General features: G+C 40.7%; 1 protein-coding gene and 1 long non-coding RNA gene across 35 annotated transcripts in view; one reads left to right on the top strand and one right to left on the bottom strand.

Annotated features, from left to right (window-relative positions):
- Nucleotides 1-20556, top strand: part of LOC138745042 (uncharacterized) — a 38454-nt gene extending 17898 nt beyond the window's left edge. The window contains exons 3-4 of one of the 2 annotated variants that reach the window (XR_011345975.1): nt 2233-2295; nt 2459-7450. This is a non-coding gene — a long non-coding RNA (uncharacterized lncRNA). Of the gene's footprint in view, nt 1-2232; nt 2296-2458; nt 7451-20124 lie in introns of those variants that run through there. The other variant, XR_011345976.1, reaches the window with a different exon arrangement.
- The window catches only part of LOC138745038 (transcription factor Maf-like), a 374863-nt gene that overhangs the window by 165006 nt on the left and 186935 nt on the right, over nt 1-22922 (bottom strand). For 14 of the 33 annotated variants that reach the window (XR_011345929.1, XR_011345928.1, XR_011345941.1 and 11 more), the window contains one exon: nt 1565-1611. The exons of 18 other annotated variants lie outside the window; for them this stretch is intronic. The gene's annotated coding sequence lies outside the window, so the exon portion shown is untranslated. One more of the 33 variants, XR_011345967.1, reaches the window with a different exon arrangement.

Here is a 22922-nt window from a genome sequence, read left to right as displayed (position 1 = left end):
TCTTTCCACTCACATACCACTTTAAGTATTCCCTGTGCCATAGGGTTTGCTTAAGGTGGCATTTGGGTGCAAAGAAAGAGTTTGAATCGTACCTCATTGACTTGTTATGTGCACGGTTTCGTAATTCCAAAGGAAATGAGCCAATGAGAATTTTTCTCAAGCAAAATATTTCAGTAACAATTGGGTCGAGAGCAGTGATTCTCAACCTTCCCTTCCCACCCACATCCCACCTTAAGCAGTCCAGGCATTGTGTGTGGCAGATACTGGAAAAGGTTTGAGGATGAAAGAGGACGAGTGAATTATCTCAGGATATTTCTCCTCTGACCTGCTCTTGCAGTTATATGGCTGATTCGGTTAAGTTTCTGCTCCCGAGCAACTCCTAGGATATGGATGTTGGAGATTTAGGGATCAGGATGTCACTGAATATAGGGCAGAGTAAGTTAAACTCACTCTTCCTAATGATCTTTGTTCACTACCCTGTAGCACAAATGCTTCTTGCCATTTGTCGGATCGTGTCTTACTGGATGCAGGCAGTTTTATTCCCCAGGGAGATGGTGGAATCTGGAGCAACCTCCTTTGAAGAAGACCGCAGAGCCCACCTCACTGACAAAAGGCAAAGGAGGAAAAACCCAACACCCAACCCCAACCCACCAATTTTCCCCTGCAACCGTGTCTGCCTGTCCCGCATCGGACTTGTCAGCCACCAACGAGCCAGCAGCTGACATGGGCATTACCCGTCCATAAATCTTCGTCCGCGAAGCCAAGCCAAAGAAAGAAGAAAAGAATAAACAAGCTGAAATCTGGGCAGCATCAGTGGGGAACTGATGACGTTTTAGGTCAAAACCCTTCATCAGAGGGTTATTTGTAGTGGTCGGTGAATCCCCAGTCCTATTTTGGGATGTATGTTGAAGGACACATGGCAAAAGCCCACACAGTTATAGGGAGAAGGCAGAAACTCCCCAAAGACAGCATATGTGATATGAATCAAACCCAAATTTCTGGAGCATTTGAGGCTGGAGCATTCACTTCTGTGCACCATGTCAACCTAACCCAAAGTGAGTCAATTAGTGGGCCTTGTGTAAGAATCACCTGAGGGATGATTTGGGCCTGGGAATGTGTTTTGATCCCGATTGACCTGTTTTCACCCAAGCTAAATTTGATCAAATGCCTTTTCAATCTCACCACATCATTGTGTAATTCACTTCCTTTATCCATGTTTGGATTAGACTGTAATGAGTTTGAAACCAAACTGAGCATTAGTGATTAGATTATGGGTAAATCAGATTCCTTTGATTGTCCTCATAGCAATACCTTCTGTGTCTTCTGATTAATGAAATTATATTGATGGGATGGTAAATATCTGGTCTTGTCCTGAATTTTGTGGCGAGGAGCTTTCCTGCTTCATCAGCTGAGTATCTATGTTGCAACAACCTGTTTGGAGCACAGCTTGATCTGAAGCCCAGGTCACCAACAAAACAGTTGGGTTGTTGTCAATTTCCACGATTTTTGATGTATCAAGACAAAAGCAGTTTCATCACATCTTTCTCAAATAATATACACTGACCTGCTGCAAAATATTAACACTGGCAATTAAATCGTTTCTCAGATGACCTGAAAAGTCAAATTGACCCAATTAGAAAGGCATTTTGAAGTATGATTTGAATCATATATTTTCCAAATGGTTGTTACTGCTTCACATTAATGACACAGACAAATCAATGCAAGTTAATTGCTCTGTATTTATCACTAATCATCAACTAATCTTAACTAACTAATCTCCAGTTATACACATCTTGAATTCCAGCTTTAATGCAGCGTCACAAGGGCTGAAGTTTGTCCAGCCTGATCTGCATCCTATCTATCAGGTTCTAACATTGTGGACTCGTCCCCATTGAACACTCTGCCAAAATCACCCCAATCACTTCACCACACAGCATCCAAATTCTTCTGCCCATTGACACTCAGCTCTCTCTTGAGACTCCCTCTCACGATTCATCTCATTGCTCTGCCATGGGAACATATTGTGAAAAGACTGGCATCTGGGTTCTTGCATTACAATGTTCACCAGATGTAATTCACTGGCTTTGGGATTCCATGCATAAACACAGTTTCTCTTGTTTTCTTGCAAAATGCATGGACTGAGAATCTGTAATTTGAGTGGACTGTCTGACAGATTTTAAATGGCAATCCATCTATTTTCAAATTTACTTTTCACTTTCCAACTTACTTTAGTGTCTTGTGATACAGAGTCATCAATGACTGATGGGTCCTAATGGATTGCTTCAATTGCAAAAGGTATGTCAGATTTTCTTACGACTTGGAGGGAGGCCATTCCACCCATTGAGCATATGCTGGCTCTCAACATAATCCTATCAATTGTTTTCCCCACTTATTTCTCTGTAACCTATTCTTTCACATGTCCATTCACCTTTCCTCGATTCTCCTCCCATTCATGCAGGGGCCAGTCAGCCAAACAAACATAATTTCTTTGGAGTTTGGGAGAAACCTAGAGGAAAGCCATGGAGTCAGAGGGACATCATCCAAGTCAAGACAACACCAGCATTCAGCTTCCAACCAAGGTCACTGGAGCAGAGAATCAAGTCCGCTGTCGGTTCAGCCACTGTGTCACTCAGATCAAAGCTGATGCTACACCCTGGGCATGATCCTGGGAATAAAATAAGGTGCAAACTGCTCTAAATAATCAGTCCATTACAATAGTGAATCAGATTCAGAAGCAGGATTTATCGTCATGAACAAGTCATGGAACTTGATGTTTTGAAGCAGCGTCTTAGAGCAAACTTTCATATAAATCACCTTTACAGCAATAAAGTAAAAATAACAGTACATGAAAAGTGAGGCAGTATCTTTGATTCATTGATTATTCAGGAATCTGATGGGAATGGGAAAGAACCTGAGTGCTCGTCTTTAGGCTCCTGCACTTTTTTCCCAATGGTTGCAGAGTGAAGAGGGCAGGGCCTGGGTGGCGGGGGTCTTTGAGGTTAGAGGCTGCTTTTTTAAGACAGCGCCTCATGTCGATGTCCTCGATGGAGTGAAGTCTGGTACCTGTGATGTTGCAAGTCGAGTTCACAATCCTCTGGAGTTTATTCTGGTCCTGAGAGTTGGCGCCTCCATACCAGGCAGTGCTGCAACCAGCCAGAATGCTCTCCACAGTACATCTGGAGAAGTTTACAAGAGTCTTCGGTGATATACCGAATCTCCTCAAACACCTCACAAAGTATAGCTGCTGGAGAGCCTTCTTCGTGATTGCATCGACATGGAGGCTCCAGGACAGATCCTCGGAGATGTTAACACCCAGGAATTTGAAGTTCTTGACCTTCTCTATGACTGAGCCCTCGCTGAGGACTGGGTCATGTTCCCCCGAGAGTGTAGACCAGCAAGAGATCAGAAATGGAATCATTATTGCAGCCGACCCTATAATTATCAAATTTATCTTCTACATCTCCAATCAACTCGATGAACTGGTTTGTCTGCAAAGGAATCATGGTTGAAAGGAAATCTGTTCAACTCTCACTTATTGGTTATGAAGGATTATGACTAATTGTGGCCTTGAGTTCTGTGTAAATACATGAGTGAAATTCTGGCAAAGAGTCAGCTGGCCACTTTAAGAAATAATTTTATAGGCTGGATAGAAATGATGACTCTTTCCTTCAATTTAAATTTCAACCAATTGCAATATCAGTCCACTGCAAATGCTGAAGATAGATTTTAAGTAGACATAAAATGTAATTCCATTTCCAGCTGGCAACAGTTGACAAGCATTAATTGAGGGTCATGTTTTTCAACCTCCTTCCCCCAAACTCATTGGTGGATGTGCGCAAAAAAAACCAGTATCACTGCCGGAGCAGCTGCAATTGCAGTGCTGCCTCTGGTGCAGGCTCGGGAGACTGGGAGCAGAGTGGTCCTGATGCCGGCAGCTCTGTACAGGCTTTAAGGAGGCGACATTTAAAAAAAAATATCCTGCAATCATGGAGATCCCAGATGGTGTAGCTGTGGTGGGCATCAAGCCACGAGGTGTGGCAGACTCCGGGGGAGTAGCGTTCCAGAGCAGGGTGCTAGAAAAGGGAGGAAACTAGGGCCCCCCCCAACACCCTACCCCTTGTTGAAGGAGAAGCCTGGGAGATACCCTACAGGGAAGGTGACCATGGCAGTGGAGCAGTGAGGGCTCAGTGGCTGATGGACTCACACAAGCTGCGGTTGAAGGGCTCACACAGGCTGCGGACTGCTCGCAGTCGAAGGACTCGATCCTTTCGTGCAGCTGGAGACTGGAGTAATGATATGGATTGTATTGGCTGGTAAAGGCACGGGCTGGCCTGCCCCTGATGACACTCTCCCCTGGACTCCTCCCCTGTGACTTCTCTGCACTTTTCTAGCTTGGATCTGGGCCAGCTCAAGTCTTATGTACAATAAAGCCTATCGTTCCCCTTAGACTTTGTTCTTGTGATTAATAGGGCAACTGGTAGTGCCCAAAAACTGGTTCATGGGAACTGGATATTGGAACCAGGATTTGAGAGGGTGCTGAGGGCGAGAAAGGCTCCCGAATTACTTTGGGTTCTGAAGGCCTCCTAATCAGAGGTGTGGATCTGAAGCTCAAGTTGCCAATCATTTGAATAGCAGTCTGTGTGGCAGCTGGGGTGGGGGGTCTTGAAGCAAATCCACAAACACTTGAAGTGGCTCTGAAGGGACTCTCAATTGCTTTTATTTCTCTCATTGTTAGGAGCGCTGGACAATGTTGATCGTGAATCTCTGTTTGTCTTACTGCAGAATGAACGATTTCATGTATTGCATCATATGTGACAGTAAATGGAATCTTGAGACTTGAACACATCATTGTAAATAATTAATTTGCAGAGGACAAAATTCATTCAAAGCTGGACACGAAGTTTTATGTTCAAATCAATTGATTTTTGGTATCAAAGAAAATTGAGTGTTTTGAGGATGGCAGCGGAAGCGTAAATATTGAAACAGATGATCAGTGCTGATCTTGTCAAGAGAGAAAGCAAGTTCAAGGGCCTTGTTCCTTTTACTCATTCTTGAGCAGTTTATGTCATGAAAAGATTGCCGACAAGGTCAAGACAGAGCCCACCTTTGAAGCTCCTCAGGATTGTACACTCTGCTGACATTGTCTCATTCACTGATGGCCACCCTGTTAGACATGAAACCAACAACCTGCCTCTTCAGAGTGTGATAGACTGACAAGAGTCAGGTCAACACCAAAGAAATGTGTGCTGGAGATTTTCCAGAAAGACAGCAAACGTGTGGTGTTAAAATGAAAGCCCAAACACTACACATTTCGGTGAAAAGTGGGTTGGACTTTTGTCTAAGTTAGTACAACTCCTAATCTGAGAGCGAGGGGATATTTTCTCAACAAGATGATGTTATATGGTTTGAGAGAACCCTGAGATTGTCAACTCAAGTTCGTGGCCTTGCGTCTCCAGCCAACCCATCCAGCCAAACATCCGCAGCTATGTTATAATGAGAGAACATCAATTATTTTTATGCCATTTGGAGAATTCTTCTCAGTTGTTGACTTCTTCAATTTATGGAGACTTTAGACATCGGCAATCCTAAACTCTCCAAGTGCACAGTCTCTAGTCATGATCACCATGGATGCAAGAAAGAAGCTCTCTAAAGTACTGCATTGAATTGCTTGTCCTCATTGTCATAGGGTGGAATGGATAAGGTACCATTTAGTCCAATGCAATTACAGTGCCAGTGACCTGGGTTCAAATCTGCCACTATCTGCAGGGAGTTCGTATGTTCTCCCAGTGACGCCGTGGGTTTCCTCCAGGGGCTCCAGTTTCCTCCCACACCAAAACGTATGGGGGTTGTAGGTTGCTCTCCAGACAAGTCAACTGATACATCGTACAGCAGATTATGCAAGAATAAAAACAAACATGCAGTGCGTAGTGTTACAATAAAACTTGGACTGCCTGGTTAGACTAGCAGTTAGCGCAACACTGATACTGCAGTAGCAGCCAGGATTCGAATCCAGTGCTGTCTGTAAGGAGTTTGTATATTTATCCTGTGTCTGCATGGGTTTCCTCCCACCCTTCAAGGCATACCTGGTTGGAGGTCAATTGAATGTAATTTGGCGCCATGGGCTCTAGGGTAGAAAGGGCCCATTACTGTGCTGTATGTCTGAAAAAAAAGGGCTTGTATTTTGTAGTAGTTTTGATTGTATTAGAGGGAAATAAAAGAGATTAGAATAATTATAATGCTTGTTTGGAGAGAATCTGCCACTAAAAGAAAAGGCCTGGTCATTTCAAGCTGCTTGCAATCAAACACAGAGGCTTGTGAATACAAAACTTCTTCACCTGAGGTTCTTGGTGCCAGCCCAATTGGTTCTTTTTAAAAACAAGGATGTTGGGGTATATGGTGCAAGGTGCCCCATGGTAGAGGGAGGTACAATTAAGACAGTGAAAGACATTTGGATAGGGACATGGATAGGAAAGGTCAACAGGAATAAGGGTCAAAGGCCTGCAAGTGGGATGAGCTCAAGTGGATAACCTGGCTCATTTGGGCAGAAGGGCCTTTTTCTATGCTGGTGATCTTTATGACTATGACTTTTTCTCTTTGAGCGAGGTTGTGGGCTGGGGATTCCCAGGAGCTGGTTGTGACGTGGCACTTTTTCAAGGCGGCTTTGAGAACATCCCTTCAATCTTTTCCTCTACTCAGACAGTAATTTCTTGCCATAACAGAGCTCAGAATAGATTAACTGTTACAGTAATCCAGTATTAGGCTTTCTCATTGAAACCAACTGAGTGTAATTAAGGTCTCAGCATTGGGGATGCTTGCCTGGAAAGAGGATGTTTCTATTTGTTTGCTTATCCTGCCAAAGCATTTGGAAGATTTTGTGGAAAAAATGGTTGGGGTTGTATCTCCATTATTTCTCAAAGCGCCTGTAGCTTCAAAAGAAGAACAATGATCATTGCTTATCAAAGAGAGGACACAAATTTTGTGGCGGGTCTGATTGTTAGAATTAGGTGGATGAAGTTGGCGGCCTTGAACGTGTATATTTTTTGCTGCCACAGATGCTCTTTGATTTGCTGAGTTCTAATAATGTCTGAATTTTTATACCAAAATGCATTTGTGGCTTGGGTCCCACTGGATCAAATCTGACACCACGACCTGCATTAACTTCCTGATACATGTGGTCCAATCTGCTCCACATGAGAATCCACCCTTGATGTGGAGCAGGCTGAGAGCACTGATCAGGCCTTCAGAGATCCTAACCATTTGTCGCTTTGGATGCTGCCTTACAGGTTGAGATTTGCATTCCCCCAGAATATTTCAAATGGCCGTTGAGAGCTTGGTCACACTGAAAGGCTTTTCAAATGTTCCTAGCCATCAAATGTATTTAGAAACTATTTAAAAAATCTTAAGTAATCAAAGTAAAAAGAATAAAACACCTTTAAGAACCAGAAATGTATTAATATATTAAAATGAAGTAAAATGAAAATAAGTAAATGGTTTATCTGCATTCCTCTCTTCTTCATATTGTAATTTAGTTCCAATGAATGAGATGACACCACTAGATCAGCCAGACCTGGAGCAATGGATATGAAGTATCAGCTCAATATCCTTGATGCACAGTAAATAACTCGAGAGGCTGAGACTGAATCACTGATCGACAAGCTTTTATTCACAATGGGCCAGGACATCCTGTGTCATGACCCGGGCTTTCTGGGAAGGGTCAGGGCGATGGAGGATTTATACAATTCAAAAGAGGGAGGGGCCACAGGATTAGCCGGAGCCAGGAAATCAGGAATACAATACAATCCAGCAGTTCACCACAATCCTCTCGTCTCAGCTAACCATTGCTTCGCTGACGATCTCGGGGCAAGTGGAGGCAGGTATGCTGGCACCTGACCTTCAGCTCGTTTCTGATTTCCATGTTGCCAAGTACAGACATGCAATTGGTGGACAAGATGACCAATTGTCCTCTACAGTTAGACCAAAGCTGTGTCTCGTCTAGCCCAGCATTTGGGCTCCTGCTTAAACTGCCGTGAACAAAAGTTAGGGTTAATGCTTTGTTGGTTGGAAGATCTGATTCACTCCTTTGGAGGAAGCATCATGAGACAAATCATCTTGGCGATCGTTGTTCTGACATTTGGCTTTCTCTCCTGACTGCGTAAGAAATAGATTTAAAGATATTTGATTAAAAGCTTAGCTTCCAACACTGATGCTGAAGCTGAAATTTGTATGCAATATTCCGCTGATCACTGTCAATTGCATTGTTGAAAGATTCTTGCACAATTTGCAGCCTGAGGTTTCTATAGAAGTGGAACTGTTCTTTGCTGGAGAAATTGGGCAATAATATGAAACAGTGCACTTTCGGCGAAGAGGCTGGCTCAGTTATGAAAACTCATGACACTCTCAGTTGTGTTGAAATGCTGGGAAAGCAATCACAATGTGGGTGTTCGTGTTGCAGATGACCAGAAGGCGCCAACTCATCTTGAGCACTTGACACTCTTTTAAGAAGCTAAGTTTCCATAACCTGGTAATAATTTTACTAATCAGTCATTGCCATTTTCACCCGTGTTGTCCAAATAATTGTCCCAAGCACGATGGATGTGAAAACAGCTTCAATATTGTACTGTGCTGGACTCACAGCCTGGTGGATTTGGAGAGTTGTTCTCATTTTTCAGTTGCCTGGAACATTTAGTGTACCAGTGGACTATCATCAATGTTCTTGATCCCAGAACTAAGGCCACAATCTCAGGATAAAAGTTAGATGATGATAATTTTTCTGATGCCAGAGCTTGCATATCTTTGTCCTACTCCTGAGTTCTGTAGGTGTTCAGTCAATGAGTATGTTCAATGCTGAGATCAGTAGGTATTGGGAAACTACGGGAATCAGAGAGAGTGAGGAAAATGGATTTGTGGCTGGATCTTCTTGACTAGCAGAGGAGATCTGAGGCACTGTAAGACCTACAATTGCTTCTGTATAACTGTCTTGATAGAAGATTTTAACCCAAAGCAATGACAATTTCTTTCCCCCTATACTGACCATTAAGTTCCACCGCCCAGTTTTTTTGGATTGCCTTCATTTAGGTTCTTAAATAAAGTGAACACGCCGCAGGTGTCCAAGTTTTCTCTTCCTTGTGGAATGGGAGTCAGATCTTGAAATGAAGGCCAGTGAAGTTAATTCCTATTTTGGCATCTTCTTCCCTCCACATCTCTCTCCCCACCACCATCACAAATACCCTCTCTTCTCCTCGCTGCCCTTCAGATTACACTATGTATCAATAATACGTGCAGTGCACAGAAGTGCTGGAAAAACTCAGCAGGTCACACAACATTTGTAGGAGGTAAAAGGCAGACGAAGTTTTCAGGAAGAGCCCAGGCCTGAAACGTTGATTATCTTTTACTTCCAATGGATGCTGAGTAGCCAGCTGAGCTTTTTCCAGCGCATTTCTACAGTGCACTCAACCCCAGCATTTGCAGACTTTTTTGTTTATCTTAATCAATGGCTGACCTCTTCTGAGTTTTTTTGGTGAGTTGTTGAGTTTATGGAGTGTTCGTTTCGTTCTCATCCTCATCTTGTGAAATCAGTCCACTCAAACCTCTATTTGTTCTGTTGCATAACATTAAATATCTTAATGATCCAGAGGACTGGGCTGATGAGTTGGAGACACGAGTTCCAATTCCAGCAAGAGTATTTAAATGGAATACATCCGAAAATGAAAAGTTGATGGCAATTATCATAAAACTGCAGGATTCTGATAACCTCCCATCAACTCTGGAGGAAGAAAGTCTGGATCCTTACCCAGGTTCACCTATGTGTGACTTAAGATGTCTCATGGATATCTCCGAAGTGCCCTCTAAAATGGTTTGTCAATCCATTCAGTTTAAGAGCAAACGACTTAATAAATGAGATACATTGAAAGAGGAAACAGAACTTATAACTAAAACACCAATAACTCCTAATAATAGTTATTATGTTTCAAACTTGCAATGAGTGGAGAATAGCAACAAGCCAATCCTGGATATAAAATCGTTTAATTAGTTATTGCATCGTTGCTAAGCTCAGACATTGTCATAAAACATAGAAATGCTGGAGGAACTCAGCAGGTCTCACAGAGACCTCCAGAGGAGGTAAAGATACAGTTAATAACTGACATTTCAGGCCTGATCCCTTCTACAAGCTATGAGTTAAAAGCTGGCAGGGTTTTTACAACAATCACAGCATCTTCAGACTTTTGTCTTTCATCTTGGACATTGTCATAGTACTGTTTAGACTCATGGAGATGTACAGCATAGAAACATACCCTTTAGCCCCTGTAACTAAATAAAAACACACTAATCCAAATTGCCTGCATTAATTTCAGTTCCCTCTATATCTTTCTTGCATATTCAACTACTCTCAAGATGTCCGTTTCTGTCCCCACTACTTCCTCTGGCAGCTCATTCCAGATATAAACTTCTCTTTGTGTGAAAAAACAATACTCTTTGGACCCCCTTCTAACCTCCTCCTCCTCACCTTAAAACTTTTCCCTCTAGCTTTAGACACCCTGACCATGCTAACATATCTCTATCATGTCATCTCTCAGCTTCCTTTGTACCAGGAAAAACAGATCCAACAAATCCAATCCTCTCTTAAAGGTCAACCCTTTAATCTAGTCAGCACACTTGTGAAACTTTCACCATCCAAGCTAGCACAGTCACATTTTTCTCCCCACCCCCGTAGTGTTTTGACCAGAGCTGGATGCAATGCTGCAGGTGCAGTCTAACCAAAGTTTTGTAAAATAACTCTCAAACAGGATGCCTTTGCCTTGTGCCTTCTTCAGCTCCCTGTCTAACTCTATTGTTACTTTCAAGGAACTATATTAGTATCCCTTGGTGTCTCTGTCTGTGAGACCTTGCTGACAACAAATTGGCTGCGATCTCCACTATACAATACCAACAGTGTTTTCAAAGGATTTTTCCAGGACTCACGATTTCAATAAAAACACAACAGGTGTCACAACGTCAATAGAAGGTAAAGATATATTATCAACGTTTCGGGCTTGAGCCCTTCCTACAAGGTATGAGCATAAAACAGGAAGGTATCAGAATAAAGTCTGGAGAGAGAAAGTGGGGGGAACCAAGACCAAAAGATGTTAATTGGTTATGATGAGATTAAAAGTGAGAATTGATTTTGGCTCTGTAAAAGGAGACAGAGGGAAAAGGAAAGACTCTGTGTGTGTGTGTGTGTGTGTGTGTGTGTGTGTGTGTGTGTGTGTGTGTGTGTGTGTGTGTGTGTGTGAGAGAGAGAGAAAGAAAGAGAGACAGCGCGAGCTGGGGAAAGGCAACAGGGGGAAGAAAAAGGAGGCTGGGTTCAATGGAAACTGGAGAAGTTGATGCTAATGCCATCCGGTTGGAGAGTGACCAGATGGAAGATGAGGTGTTGTTCCTCCAATTTGTGTGTGGTCTCTGTCTGGCAGTGTATGAGACCATGGACAGATGTCAGTAAGGGGCTAGGATGCAAAATTGAAATGGGTGGCAATCTTCTCACAGTTGCAATACCCCAAATTGAGTCTTAATCTCTGGCACTGTCTGTGTGGAGCTTGCACATTCATGGGCTTCCTTCAGCTGCTCCACTTTCTTTCCATATCCCAAAGATACGCAGTGTTAGTAGGTTAATTGGCTGATGTAAATTACCTGAATGAGATGTGCGTGAATTGGGGAATCTCAGAGAGTTGACGGAAATGCGAGGGAATAAAATGGGATGACCGTAGGATGGATGTAACTGGATGGATTTATGGGCTTGTTTCTGCACTCTATGACCCTATGACATGGCAAGAGTTTACTGTAAAACCCCTAAGGTTGTCAAACACATTGTTAAAATGTAAGTCTTTATTTCCTGAGAACAACTAAAGAGGTGAGAGAAATCATGATTCAGTTGACGGCAAGTTTGAATTTAAAAGTATGCTGCCCAGAAGCGAAAGCAGGAGGTAAGAATGTGAGTTTAGGGGTGGCCTTGAACCATAATGGTGATGCGTCACGGCTATTCGTTAGAAGACTCTGTATTAATATAATTCAAGTTTCGAAATACAAAGAGGATTCTATGTGCCTTAGAATGAAACCATTACGGCACAGAAAGGGGCTATTTAGCCCATTGAATTCATGCTCATTTTCTTTTGATCTATCCTATCAGTACCTTTCTCTGCTGCAATACCGCTTATTGGTCCATTCCCCATCACTCTTAATTTCCCTAATTTTCAAAAATCTGACTGTCTTAAATACATTTAATGAGGCAGCCTCCACTGCTTCATTGGAGAGAGAATTCCACAGATTTGCCATGCTCTGGGAGAAGCAGTTGCTCTGTTTTCAGTCTGTTCTCACAAATCTTGATAATTGGCTAATGAGTCTATTTCTCTATGCATAAATAAATGTACAAACTGAAATTCTAATGCTGGAGACAGATAAGAACATAACATACTCCAACTACAATTAAATTACCCCAGCACAGAAAGAGATAATGAACATAAAGGATAGATAAATAAATATTCAGTTACGGTTAGTGCAAGGGAAAAATGTGTTGCAATAGTGCAAGCAGGTCTTTTTACTTTATGGTTAGAGTAGTGAAGAGATGTTCAAGAGCCTGATGGGCATTGGATAAAAAACTGTTCTTGAACCTTGAGATGCTGGACTTCAGGCTTCTGCATGTCCTGTCTGAAGGGAGCATCGTGAAAAGGTTGTGACCTGGGTGATGGGGTGCCTTCATGATGTTGACTATCTTCTTGAGGCAGCGCCTCACATAGATGTCTGCAATGGATGGGATGGACCTGGCTTTGCTTGCTGATTTCTGCATTCCTGTGTACTCCAATTACCAAATCATACAGTAATCCAATGAGTCAGTCTACTCTCCACAGTGCAGATGCAGAAGTTTGATGGAGTGTTCAATGATAAGCCAAACTTCTCCAGACTTCTTAGAAAGAGTCATTAACATGCCCTCTTTTCAGCCAGTGTGATGGCTCCAGTTGAGGTCCTTTGTTATGTGGACTCCCAAGAACTTTAAGGTATAAACCCTTTGCACCATCTTTCCAATGAAGACAGATGTACAGTCCCTTAGCCTCCCCTTCCTAAAATCAACAATAACATCCTTGGTCTTATTGACATTCAGAGTAAGATTTCTATCCTGCTTCACCCAACCAGATTCTCAATCTCCATCCTATATTATTGACTCATTATTTCCTATTATTTGGCTAACAACAGTGGAGTCATTAGTGAATTTATAGGTTGCTTTGGAGCTGAACTTGGGTTTGCAAACTTGAGGTTTGGTCCCTCCTTCTAGTATTACTGCCAATGTAAGGAACCTCCCTGCTTCGATCTTGTCTGTTCTTTTGTAAATTTTCTATGTGAAGGACAGATCCCCTGTCCTTCTACAACTCAGACATTTGGTGCTTTGCAAGTTACTTTAATTGAAGTGTTGAAAAACTCCAATAAGATCAAGAGGACATAAACTCTTCCAATTAGTGAATTTTGAAGCACAAGGTATGACAAATGTAACATTTTATACAGAAGATACAATGGGTTGGTGATATGAGGAGAGTAGCAATACCCTCGAGTTCCTTGTCTGTATGGACAGTGGAATTAGAATCGATCAGTGCCTCCGAAGAGAACAGGAAAAGTATTTGGAGAGAGAATAATTTGTAAGGCAATGGGGTAAGAGCAGCGGAATGAGATCGATGACATTGCTTTATTGGGAGGCAACAGTGTCTCTCTATGTTGAATGGTTTCTGTAACATTTCTCTAAATATCAGAGTACTTTTGTAGCATTGTACAGCCTACTCTCTTCCCAATCTTCTAATCAGATGAAGGATTTTACGTTCGTTTACTTTCAGGGCTTTTGAATACCTTGCATTGGTGTTGTTTACATCAGTGGTTTTCAAACTGCCCCCCCCCCCCCCCACAAACTCACATTCCACCTTAAGTATATTCCCTATGCCATAGGTGCTCTGCGATTGGTGGTACATGAGTGGAAAGAAAAAGTTTGAAAACCACTGTTTTAATCGTTCCTAATGACATGGTTTCATAGTAGAGTTGTGGTTCTCAACCTTATTTCCCTACTCACGTGCCACCTTAAGTAATCCCTTACTAATCAAGGAGCACTTATGGTATAGGGATTACTTAAGGTAGTACGTGAGTTTAGGGAGGCAGTTTGAAAACCACTCTAGTACATTAAAAGCTGCATTGTCAAGGATGACACAATGCACAGCTGCATAAAACAGATTTGATCCATTTCTGAAATAACTCCATTAGTGATCACAGACCAAGGAACGGAACCAGGCCACGTGCGTAACACCAGAATTAGGATGAGATGTTCAACTGCTCTCTCCTCAGTTTTTCCTTTGGTCCACCTTGCCATCAAAATCTATCCAAAGCATAGTCTTTCCCAGCACCTTGATGAGCATTCTTCCTGAAATCTGTACCACTAGAAGTTACTTACATTGAAAATTCAGCATGATCGCCAAAGTTGAATTCTGGAGCAGGGTTATGTTTAAAGCTTGTAGTAGTTTTAAATTAAGGTTCCTGTAGTTTTTTTAAAAAAATGATTCTACTATTGACAAGACTTTTGGTTAAATAATCATGATCCTTCAAAGAAAAGAAGGGAAAGAAAGGGAGATTCTTGGATGGAATTGAAATGTTGGACTCTTGAAAACTGGGCATTCAGCTCAATGAGTTTGTGTGGAAAATCAAACAACAATCTATACTAATCCTAAACTCATTTCATGCCACTCTCCATAGATTCTCTCAACGGCCCCCAGATTCTACTCTTCTTCTAGACACTCAGGATAACTTAGAGGGACTAATTAACCTACCAACTTGCAGGTCTTTGGGATGTGGGAGGAAACTGGGGCAGCTGGGAGAAACCCTTGCAGTCATGAATTGGTCACCGAGAGCCAGGGATTTATCTTGTCCTTACCTCGGTCACCTTCCCTGAGGGAATGAAGGAATGAGCAGCCAATTGTCACAACCTTAGGATGCCCAAACACTTCACAGCCCTGGATCACAATTGTTATCTCTCAAGTGCCATTGCAATTCATTTTTGCGTGCACTAATTCATTTTGTTTCTGCAGAGAATTATGGAGAGCAGATTTTAAAAATATGATGCTTTGCTTTGTAGAAAAACCTGCCCATGTTTAATGACAAATCACTACTGTTGAGATGTAGAACTATTCCGTGGAATGCAACAAACCTGGACTCTGTAGTGAATGGAAGTCTATGAAGTGACCTCAATGAAATATGTAAAATCATTGAGAGAGTTTGAAAAGGTAGTGATAATAAAATCTAAAGCTAAGGGCATTTGCCTCAGGATAAGGGTCAATCCTCTAGGTCTGAGGTAAGGAGATATTTCTTTATTAAGGGAAAGCTGAATTTTTCTAACTCTAATACAATAGACTTTGACCTCAGTCACTGAGTTTATTTTAAGCTGAGGTGGATATGTATTTGCTCACCAAAAGGGGATACATAGAAAATTATCCAGGATGAGAGTATAGGATAAACTAAGCTTGAGAGGATCTTTCTGAATACTTATGTTCTTTTGACCAAAGTTGCAAGATCCATCTAATAACCATTGAAAACATTTTGCCTCTCTGAACAGACAATTGAAGATCAAATGTAAAAGGCATCAAGTTGAAGAGTTTCATAACCAAACACAATAAGATCTGCAGCTGCAAGTTAAGTGAAGGACTTCAACAGTAGGAGAATAGATGGGGATTTCCTCCCCTCAGCCACATGCTCTCTTAACAATCTCTTTCTCTGTCCTCATCTGTGGCCCATTTCACAGCCATGAAATGCTACTCTCTGTGGGTGGCAACGTATGCCAGGGCACCACTTCCTGGCAGTCCCCAAAACAATCAGGCCTCTATCTTCAAAATCTCAGTGGTGAGAAACCTCCACAAGCTCATCAGCTCACCTGACCTCTGGTACAGTGCGCCAATGGTAATTGAATTCAGAGGTTTCTGAATCTTCCTTATGGCCATAGTCATATATTTTCAGACTGACCAAAGTTTTCTGATGGAAAGTCATAAAACTGAAGCATTAAAACTTGTTTCTATCTCCATATGCTCTGCCTTTTCCAGCATTTCCTGTTCCAAGTCAATATTTATATGTTTATCAGGAAAATGATTTATTTTGTCATTACCAGGTTATTGTTGGTGGGATCTGGATATTTATACAGGCTCCTCTCTCTCCTTTTCCTCTATCCTCCCTCTTTCCTCTCTCTCTCTCTGTCTCCCCCTCCCTCCCTCTCCCCTTTTCCTCCTTCCTCTGGCCTTCTCCCTCTCCCCTTCCCTTATCTCCCTTCCCCCTCTCCCTTTCCTTTCCTTTTTTTCTCTCTCTCTCATTCTCTCTTTTCCATCTCCCTCTCCTTTTTGCCTCTGCTGAGTCATTTGATTTGCTCTACTTGGTAAATGGCTGATATGTCATTACTATTCTCAATAAATGAAAAAGTGACTCTGAATATTGACAAATACAAAGTAAAGAAAAAAACAATTGGAGGATAATTAGGATTGACAATTAATTAAAATGTGTATGTTAAATTGGGTGTTCTGATGCCCTTGCAAACTCAAAAGATGTCGTTTTAATGGCTTATGAATGCTAATAAGCCTGAAACGAATTTATTGCCTCAAACTTACCACCAGCTGTTTGTTACTGTGTGTTGTAATAAAGATGTTGGGAACAGATTTGACACCTGTTTCTATAACTAGAGGGAGGAACTATAATTGGCAGTTAGAAACTATTAGTCAAATAAAAGCAGGATTGCAGAAAACATTGGGTTTGTTCTAATTGCAGTTAATACAGTACAAATAGATGAATTGGAAAAGAATGATTCATCAGTTCATCCTGCAGTGCTAATTCTGCACCTCCAGTAACATCAGAAACTTGCGTTGACATCTCTATATCCACTGGCCCGTCATCATGCCTGCCAACCAACTATTTTGTCTGTAACTAATAAACAATCGCTGAAGTTAGTTGAGATATGCATAAGCTACTATCCTATTGGATGACATGTTAAGATGCAACATCAGTACTTTAAAGTGGGATATTCTGACATATGTCTAACCATAAAGCTTAGAAATAGACCCTTCACACTTTCTAGTCTGTGCCAGACAATTATTCTGTCTTGTCTCACTGACCTGCACCAAGCCCATATCCCTCCATACCCCTCCCATCCATGTACCCGTCCAAATTTTTTTTTTAATATTAAAATTGACCCCGCATTCACCACTTCAGCTGGCAGCTCTTTCCACACTCCCACCACTCTGGGGGTAAAGAAATGTTCCCTCATGTTCCCTCAAAGCTTATCCCCTTTCACCCGTAACCCATGTCCTCTGATTTGTATCACACTTAACTTCAGTGGGAAAAGGCTACTCTGTCTATACCTCTCTTAATTTTGCACACCTGTCATAGCTCCACTCATTCTTCTATGCTCCAACGAATAAAGTCCTAAGCTGTTTAATCTTTCCCTGTAACTCAGTTCCTCATTTCCCAGAAAGATCCGAGAAAAATCCATCCACCCTTTCAATCTTATTGACATCTTTCCTGTGGTCGTGTGTCTTCTGAGGCTATCCCTTTAGAAAGGCAGATTAATTATATAATGTTATCAAATTTCAACTTTTTTGAAGCAGAATTATCTGATCATTTTTAATGAGTTCCCTAATGTCACCTGCTAATAATTGAATGCACTTTCCCCTGATTTGTGGGTTCAAAACCCATTACCACTCCTTCAGTGCAAATCTCTAGGCCTGCGCTCCAGAGCATTGATGAATGAGTGCCACATTGTTGAAGTTGCTGCTCTTTGGATGAGATGTTCATCCAAAGCCCAGTTTTCTTACTCACTTGGAAATAAAAGATTCCATGGTGCAAGTTTAGAAAGGAGAAGAGGATTCACTTCAGATCTTAGCCATTGATTATCCATCCCTGAAGTAACATTTATCAGCAATAAACTATCTGCTTCTTACTACAGACCGTCAGCACCAGGCATGTTTCATTGATAAGAACATTATTATTTTCTGGAAAGGAGAGAAAGGTTGTGGATAAAAAGTATATCCTTCTTTCTGATTCTCTGTATCCTTACAAAATCAAGATTTAGCACACTATTCCCATCAGCAGTTCAAATACTGTTGAGTTGTTTATCTCGAAAATATTATGGGAACTAAACAACTGGTTCTAACCATATGGTAAATCGCCTTTGTCTAGCGATTCCCATTTGATAAATTTGCCTTCAAGTCTCGTTCAGCATTCTTGGATATGAGATATCCATTCCTGGTGATTTCCAATTGTGGAACTAGAAGAAACGTTATTTTAATTATGCTCTACTCTTGTACTTTTTATTAGGATGCACCTGATCACACTTTAAACGGCAGTCCCCAATAAATATCTCTTCGGAGATATGTAGAGTCCATTTTGTATTTAGTTAATTTACTTTACATTACATTTGTTTTGTTCAACTTTTCAGTACGACTCCAGCTTGAGTGCCAAGCATTACACCTTTAAAAGTGTTCCAACTGTTTTCTATTTGCAAAACTATTGATTAATTGATCCTGAAAATATTTGCTTGCTGTTGCCATGATCATAACTTGAAGGCCATTAGCAATGATATACTTATTTTTTGCCCCAAGTACTTCTGACTCATAGATCACCTGAAGCTTGATTGCTCTGTGGTCGCTCTCCCCCATTGGATGGTCTGACTTTTATTTCCTGTACTTTATCTGGGTCACTTACAAATAGATCAAAATGAGCTCAATGTCTTTGATGCTCTCCTCTGATATGGTCATGTATTTTCACTTGTGAAATCTTGACTACCAATCTAGCTCGCTGACAAAAAAACTACTTGTAGATTTCTGAGAGAGCATGCCATGCTTCAGGTGCTTCACAGGACATAACTGACTAGGTTAACTGGAGAGAAAATAGAATGCAATATACAATTGCATTGGAGAATCTTAGCAGGTCAAAGCAGCATTCATAGGAAGTGAAGGGTTACAAACATTTCAGGCCTGTGCCCTTTCTCAGAAATAAGAAAAAAATACACAAGCTCTCGCCTGAGTAAAAAGGAGGTTGGGGGGTGGTGTGAAATGGGAGCTAACAGGTAAGCGATCACAGCTGGGAAATCAAAAGAGAAAATAAAGCTGAGGGATGATACAAGGAGGGGGCAAAGAGAGGGAAATTAGAAAGAGAGCAAATAATTAGAGAGCAAAGAAGGATGGGTTAGTGTGTCAGTGACAAGATGTGACACCAGAGAGCTTCTTGTTGAATTCCCAAAATTTTACAATATAGTAAACATTACGTCTCTTGTCATTTATTCTAGTTTGCAAATATAACATTTTATTGTGTACAAAATTTCAATATTTCTGAAAAATTTGGGTCTTTGGAGAGACAATCACAGGTAACCCTTCAGAATGTCCTTCTATCATCTGTGATGTTTTGCTTCGTGTCTATCTTATTGTATTCTTGAATGGAAGGATATCCCTGAAAGTGTGATTTTAATGTACTGGCTACACGTAAACTGAATATTTAGGCATATTTATTTAAAAATATAAATTTATCCTTCAATTTCTATTAACATCAGTATAATTAGAGCCACTTTTATTTAACTGTATAATTATGCAGTTCAAACAAGTGATGCAGACTTAAGTAGTAAATTAATGGCTCCCATTTCAGTTCTGCAAATGCTAATCTGTTAATTGTTCATCTAAATGGCTCAGTTTAATATCCATTTATTCACTAACTACTGCAGTCTAGCCAGTGGAAATGTCATACCTCTAATTTCTTTAAAGGTGCTTTGTAATTAAGACATCCCGTTGTTCAACAGCTGCAAATTGCTACAAATGTGGTTTGCCCTTTCCCATAAAGAGGCAACAAAATTTTTTTTTGTGGCAGGTTAACCCATTGACAATGGCTATGAATTAACAGTGTCAACTCTCCTATCATTGACTTGTGCTGTGCTAATTACCCAATTTTATTTTTTACCGCAGTTCAGTTCTCAATCATACTATCCAAAGTCATTAGCTTATGAGTGAGGGATAACTGGCTTTCAATGCATGCCCATCAACAGCTGTGTCAGCTACAGATCAGAACCAGTAACATTGATAATATTTTACATTTCATCTTCAGCTGAATAAACGTCCACTAGGATAAGGTGCGACTGTAGAAGAGATGAGGACATCTGATCCATCATATTTAGTCATCAACACAGATTGACAGGAAGACATCTATTGAAATCTCACTTGAATACTAACCAGATCCCCATTAGAGCAATAGAATCCTCCCACTCCGAATCAAATTGCAAAATCACACATCATTTCACAGACCACCTGAACACAACATTTTCACAGCTCTCCACTCATAAAGATCTTGTTGCTCCAGAGAGAAGTAAACAAGGTGAAGAAGAAGAACATTTCCTTTCTGGTCGTGTGACAAAGGGAAGGTCATCAGTGAAACAGCTGAAGATTACTGAGCGATTGTCTTCAAACTTCTGCAGTGATATCCTGGGGCTGCAATATTTGGATCTCAATGGGGTTTGATCAATTAAAAATTGCTGACTAGTGAAACATGTAAAGCTGGAAGATTTATTTCCAAAAGGAGATTTTTTTTTGACAAGAGTTTGGTAAATTCTTGGTCTGCACTAATATTCTATTCGAGCTATTGAATTTATATAAAAGCAACTCAATGCTGGAGAAACTCAGCAGATCAAACAGTGAACTTTATATGGAAAAGATAAAGACATGTCACCAACCTTTTGGGGATGAGCCCTTTATCAAGGTATTTCTGAAATGTTGGTTATGTATCTTTATCTTTGCTATCTCAAGTCCACTGTTTGATCTGCTGAGTTTCTCCAGCATTGTGTTTTTACTTCAATCACGGTACCTGGCAGCTTTTCATGTTTTACTCTTAATTAATTTATTTATTGCTATGCTTGTGTGAGAACTCACATCTATAATTGTCCACTTGAACGATCAGAGACCTATCATGGGAGTACATGAAACCCATTTTAATGAACAACTAGCCCTTGATCAGTTTTTCTAAATTCCTTAATGTTCTCCTTAGTCACAACAAACCTCCTATTTTCCATTTGTTATGGAAATCTCCCCATTTGTATAAAATTCACTTTATTTCACTTTCCCATTTATTCCGGGCTGAAGATTTCTATTTCAATAAACTTTATATTGCACAAGTCTTTAGCCAGATGTGGTAATGATTACCTACTCATTGCTGATCAGAAAATCCTTGGGAAATTTTTCTTCTTTTATGGGAGGACACCATCAGACTTGTTAAAAAACTAGATCTACCACTATTTTTTTTTTCCTTTTGGAGATGGCCTGTGCCTTCATAACTTTGTCTCTCTTTCAGAATATAATTTTATATAAATAAAAAGTCACATCTATTTTAAACATCATTCCAAATAATTAAACCAAAATGCATACATTCCATGGACCCCAAACCCATCTTTTTAAATATCTCCAAGAATTAATTCTCCAACCACAGTGGTTCTTAGCAATTTTATGCAAGTTTTTGTTTTCAATTTACCATATATGTCAGCACATAAGACAGTATTTGAATCTTAAAAATGTCACCCCAAACCAGGGGTCGTCTTACACATCAAGTATAAAATCCAAACCTTAACAGAAAAGACTCAGCGCTCTGCCACGCCAGGCTTTAAATGGCCTGTTAAAGGAGCCGATGGTAGTTTATTTTAAAATATGCTAATTTAATTAAAACCTCTGCTGGGTAATTTGCTTTTAAAATATTGTGACAACATCACTCCACTGGTCAGTGGTAAGTGCCAGACTTGTACAGCGAGTATAGTTCATAACCCACATTATAAGTGAAAATTTTGGGGGTCGTCTTATACACTGACATATGTGGTAAGTAGTTTTCTCCTTCCCCTGATATTGATAAAAATGTCCAAAATGATCAATGGGATAATAATGGCCCAAGTTAAATCCTGATCCAGTAGTTTCATTCATTATATGATTATCTGGCATGATCTGGACGTACACACATTAAAACTGTAAATCTTGATGGTATTGCCAATGGTATCACTCCCAGTAAAATGATAACTGCTCAGTCAGGAACTGAGATGGGAAAAGAAATCCATTCAGAGGATAGTGAATATTTGGAATGCTCTGTGTCAGTCAGTACGTTTATTTAAAATAGAATTAATCCTGTTCTCAGATTTAAAGGAAAGGGTTACAAGTTAAAACAGAGCAGGACTTAAATAATAAATAGCAAGAGCCCTGGAAAAATGTTGAAGAACAGAAAGCCTGAAGTCTACAAGTATGTCATTTCCTGGAAGCGGCAACACAGGTAGATAAAGTCATGCTTGGGCCTCTATTGAATGAGGCATTGAGTACAAGGTTTCTTATGGATGTGTTCCAGCTGTATCGCACAACGGTGAGACCGCACCGGGAATATTATGTGCAGATCTTGTCACCATATTATTAGGAGGAATGTGATTAAGCTATAAGGGAGCAGAAAAATTTCACAAGGTTGTTGCTGGGATTGGTGGGCTTGAGTTCTGAGATATTAGATACACTGAATGTTTTCTTTGGAGAAAAGAAGTCTGAGGGATGGGTTGATAAGGGCTGATTAAAATCCTGAAGGTGGATGGCATGGTCTTTTTCCTAGTGTAGGGGGATTCTAAAACTAAAATGGTTTATGGTGAGAGGAGATCTCTTTAAAGTGACCCAAGAGGTAAGCCTTTCACACAGATGGTTGTGGGTCTATTGAATGAGCAGCAAGAGGAAGTGAAAGAAGTGGGTATAATTATAATGTTTAAAAGACATTTGGACAGGTTCATATATAGAAAAGGTTTAGAAAGAAATGGGCCAAATGATGGCAAGTGGGATCAGCTCAGAAAGGCACTTTGTTTAGCATGGATGAGTTGGGGAGAAGAGCCTGTTTGTGTGCTG

This window comes from Narcine bancroftii, chromosome 10 (genome assembly GCF_036971445.1).
Source record: "Narcine bancroftii isolate sNarBan1 chromosome 10, sNarBan1.hap1, whole genome shotgun sequence".
In the NCBI taxonomy this organism is placed as follows: domain Eukaryota; kingdom Metazoa; phylum Chordata; class Chondrichthyes; order Torpediniformes; family Narcinidae; genus Narcine; species Narcine bancroftii.
Note: the sequence above shows the minus strand (reverse complement) of the source record. Positions and strands in the feature narration are given on the sequence as shown.